The following is a 5,042-nucleotide window of genomic DNA, read 5'->3' on the forward strand; positions in this document are numbered from 1 at the left end:
ATCAATTCCTACGTGTGATGGTATCCACTGAAACCTTATGGTAAATCCTTTGCTCGTTAGATCGTTAATCAGTGCCAGAGATTACCTTGTAAATTTCTCTAGAGGTAGGCCACAATGTAATCTCTGTAACGCTGACTTGGAATCCGTCAGCACCACGACATCTCGTGCAGAAAAGGCCCGTAGTTTCCGCAAAGCCGCGGTGATTGTGGCGCTTTCTATTGTTGTAGAGGAAACTACGCGATCCAGTCGGCCAAACCATGACACATCAAGGGATGGTATGCAGAATACCGCTGCGTAGCTATCTGTTTGTGCGCACACCGAACCGTTTTTTATATATATATTTGTGAACCATGCACTCTTGGTTCTCCTATTGTAGACTTTCAAAGTGGGAATTGTTCGCCCTCTTATGCAATAGAATTACGGAAGCAACATATTCAGGTCGGAGCTGTTAACAATGCGTAGTGGCACTGTTGTTTACTTCTATGCGAGGCAAATGTGCAACGCTCACTACCCGAAACCGACGTTCAAAAGCATGTCCTTTAGTATGTCGCGATGCCTGTCTGCGAGATCTCGAGACTACTCGAACATTACGCCAGAGACAGCTCCGGCTAATCATCGACACGTGATTTTTGTTAGGCGATTTACAATTAAAAGTTATTACTCAGCCGCCATGCAAAGTTAGTTAGCGACGCGCAAATGCCAGCTTAGTGCGCGCAATGTGTGCTGTAGAAGCAATATTTCTACGTGCACTTATATGCATAATTTATCGCGTAATCACATCGGTTGCAATAGATCGCATAATTGATATGTGGTTTATTTTGGGCTTCTTCTTGCCAGTGGCTAGGGCGAGGGGGTATTTTCCGTATCCCAGCTGGCTGTTCATAACCGTATGCGGTGTCTCATGTACAATTCAGGTTATGACGCACGCAGGGAGCATGACGTTCATCTACGTTCTCGAAATGACCCAATGATTGGCCTAAGTATTGCCCAACGTACCGTGGAGTGGAAATTGTGACTGCTATAGCTGCAAGGTCATTTCTTCATTTCTTTCTTTCTTTTGTTTATTTCTTGGTTTATTTAAGCCAAATTTGGCACAACATTGCTTTGGGAGACACGGCTAAAGCCTGAGAAAATGCCTGACTTGGTCGTGCCACCCTGGCGTCAAAGCAGCTGCATAGTACAATACACAGTACAGATAATAAATTTGGGCAGCAGAACCAACAAATCTTGTATTAGCAAGGATTTCTTCAGTTACCGTGAGCTGTACTTCAGTGCCCTGTTGATTCGCCGCAAATTCGGTGACCTTAAGAGGGGTCACTGTAATCACGGTGAAAGGGTTGTTTGCAGGCAGCCCACTTATGGCTACAGAACCTACTGCTGGCACACCTTATCGGTAACTTACAGTGGCATGCTCTATACGCCTTTGAAGTTTCCAATATTAAATGGCGCAGAAATCAAGCAATACGAATGCTTACCAACTACTAAAATTTGGCACAAACAAAGAACAGGCGAGACACACCATACCAGCAGACCCCGGGTGAGGGCCACCTTCTTGGGGATGACATTTATGGTGTTTATAGTCATGTCAGCACGCCCTTCATTAGCAAACCGGCTTAGAAGGAAAGCTTCGCTGAAAGAAACGCTCCATTATGTATCCTGCCCTTCGTTCTTTAGCAGCTGTGCCAGAGAACGCCGCAACCGTTATCCCCCTAATAAATCCAGAACGGACGAAGCAACAAACTTTTCTTGGTGCGTTTTGCGGCACTGCCATTATGTTTTGCTTAGAAGGCAATGTAACCAAATTATTTATGACCGCAAACCACCTGCTCGACAGGTAAGCAGGGTCCTACAAAGTTCCACGGCCAACATTTCCAAATACGTCTATCAACGTACACCTCGAGCTCTGCGCTGAGAGCAGATTAGTGTTTAGCCCTAATTAGTTCCTATAAGAATGTGAAAATAGCTGCGATGGCTTGATTTCGGCCACTGCCTCTACTCGCACTCTATTTGTATCATTCATATGTTCTCGCAGAATTAGCATTTAGTTTTAACCTGGCAGCAGTTTTATGGACACCCGAATCACATTCGCACCGCCGGCGCCACTGTGTTGCCAGGCTTTCAACAGTAAAAGGAGGGTTAGGGAGTGTCTAGTGGTGCGAAAACATTTGGAGTGCACTCGGCTGCACGAACAACGAAGCCAGATGAGCATACAGTTACGCTCCGCTCAATCTGCTTTGCAGTGTAACGAAGGCCGCGTTATGCCTTCCGTTACTGGCCTTAGCGTTGTGCACACAAACACTAGTGTTTCTGCCGAGATGCAAACTCGTACACCTCATTTCATCTCGTGCACAATCGAAAAATATGACACCCCCTGCGCCGATGGCGGCGCTGCCCATCATACTAGCGTTTTGAGACGCCTGGTATAGCTGCCGGGGGTCTGTTCCTGCTGCACCGCTGTGGTTTACTGGCATACTACGTCACGGCAACCTGTCGTCTCCACGTATTGTAACACCGTCCGATGAGCCGGAGCTCAACGCTAAGCGTTGCTATCGTTCTATGCGCTTCGCTGTTTGGGCGAAACTGCAAATTTTTGACGGCGAAGCTGTTAGCCTCTAGTTGGACGGGATTTTCCGTGGCGTGCTCACCCAGAAAACAGCATCTGGAAAAGGGGCTTGTGTTTGAGCTTCCGCGTAAAAGAATTATGGTTTCTCTTATATTCGTATTACAATCCGATGCTACCACGTCTGTAGGTCGTGTGTAGGTCGTATTTATCTAATTTTGTGACACATATCACTTTCATAAACTTAATTACGTCACTAACGCACTTGCGCTAGGCGGACGGCCTGCAAGAATGAGGATATATGTTGCGCTAACGGTTCCGCCACTTAGCGGCCGTGGCCACTCAGACAGACGTCAAACGGCAGCTGGAAACGAGCTTTGTCTTTCAGTTCCCGCGTAACAGATTTACGTTTTCTCGTATATTCGATTAACACTCCGGAGCTGCCATGTCTGCAGCTTGTGTGTAAGTCATACTTTACGCATTATGTGACGCAATTTACTTTTAAACATTCATTTAGTTCAGCAAGGCACTTGCACTTGTCGGAGGGCCTAGGAGAAGGAGAATATAGGCTGCACTTCCGGCGCGCGTGCGTACGCGCGTGGCGTACGTAGCTTGTGGGAGTGGGGCTTGTATAACGTCGTCTAACGCCAGTTGGGGTGTTGGTAGTCGTCTAATGTCCGCACCAGCTTCGCTATGCATCCAGTCTCACAGGGTGGAATAGAAGCGGAGCTTTTGGGAGCGAAGCTCCTTAGGACCTCACGGTGTCCGTTGTCGTCGTCGTAGCTCCCCGTCGCGCACGCAGCGCGCATACCGACCGCGCACAGGTGTTACGCTGCGCCGGCACCGCCCCGAAACCCCTCTCCGAGCAAGCGCACGACGTCATGCGCAGAACCGTTCGCAGAGCGCACGCAGCGCGCATACGGACCGGGTACAGGTGTTGCGCCGACGCCGCGCCGCTTAGCACTGCAGTATGGAGGAGCGCGAACGTAAGCGCAAACGTCGTGACTCTGATCCTACACTTCGAGAACGAGACGCGGCAGCCCAACGGCAACGCCGCGAAGCTAACCCCCAGCTACGAGCACGAGGCAACGGCAGCACGCCGGCAACGGCAGCACGACCTCGAAGCGAAAGCTCGAGCACCAGCCGTAATCGTCCAAGGAGATTCGCTCTATCATCAGCACTCACTTCGTGGATCGGCTGCCAATTTTTTTACATGTTTTTTGCAGTGTAGCAGCCTAGAAACACAGCAAATGAATCTGACGTTCATCGTGTGGCGATATCTCGTACTGAATTTTGCTTCTTTCTTAGAGATTTCATTGAGCTGAAAAGAGAGAGATTTCAATTCATTGCTCATTTGCTTATTGCAAAGATTCTTTGGTACACTCTCGACCATATCTCACACTTAATTTATCCAGTGTAGTGAATACAGCAGCCGAAAGCCGATTTTAGAACTCGCCATATGAAATTGTGCACGTAGGGAGCGCACTCTACGAATAAAATAAAAAAAAAGGCAGAGAGAAAGAGCGCGATAGCGAGGGAAGGTCACAAACAAAATAAAGTGTTAACGAACATTATGCCGAGTTTGCAGCTATGTCGAAACTCACAATTCGCTCTGAAACGTGCCCCTGAAGGCCCGAAAATAATTAGATTGCCCATCGCAGAAAGGCCATTGCGAGTGAAAGCGCTTATTTAAAGCAGATTTGCTGCTTATTTAGCCTCTCATATCATTTTCGGAGACAGTCGCTACAGGCGACTACGCTTCGTTTAATCTCTTTCTTTGGGACATTTCGCATAGTCAGACTTCTTTTCATTTACATATATGAACCTTATCTAGCCGCTTGCAGACGAAGTGGGCTCGAAGAGATTTTGTGCACTTTATGTTTTGTTCCATAAAAATATTTCCGAAACGCAGTCTTTATTTGTTTGGCGGAGTGATTCCCTTTAGTTATATTGTTACGGGGACGCCAGGTGTAAGAGAGGTATTTCTACACAACACAGAGAGAAAGGGGGCAGACAATCTTTATTCATGAAAATGGCTCATTGACCTAAACTGGGGATATGGTCAGAGGCGAGGGACGTATGTAGATAATGTAATAAAGAGAAAGATGCACCTAAGCTCACGCGCTCGAACTGCGGACGCGGATAGAGAGAACAAGAGGCAGAAGTAAAACAGGGATTCTGGCAGACGGCTGGCTGGCTGTCTGCTTCTCTCTTTACAATGGCGCAGTCCAGAGGATACCTGTTCTACTTTTGCCTCTTCTTCTCTCTGTCTGCGCCCGCAGTTCGAGCGCGCGAGCCTAGGTGCATCTTTCACTTCATTACATTATATTGTCCCTCGTCTCTGACCATATGTCCTGCTTAGGTCAATGAGCCATTTTCATGAATAAAGATTGCCTTCCCCCTTTTTATCTGTAGTGTGTAGAAATACCTCTCTTGCACCTGGCCTAATTATCGCAAATTATCGCGTAATTATCGAAGACCT

This window comes from Dermacentor silvarum, chromosome 4, assembly GCF_013339745.2.
Source record: "Dermacentor silvarum isolate Dsil-2018 chromosome 4, BIME_Dsil_1.4, whole genome shotgun sequence".
NCBI lineage: Eukaryota > Metazoa > Arthropoda > Arachnida > Ixodida > Ixodidae > Dermacentor > Dermacentor silvarum.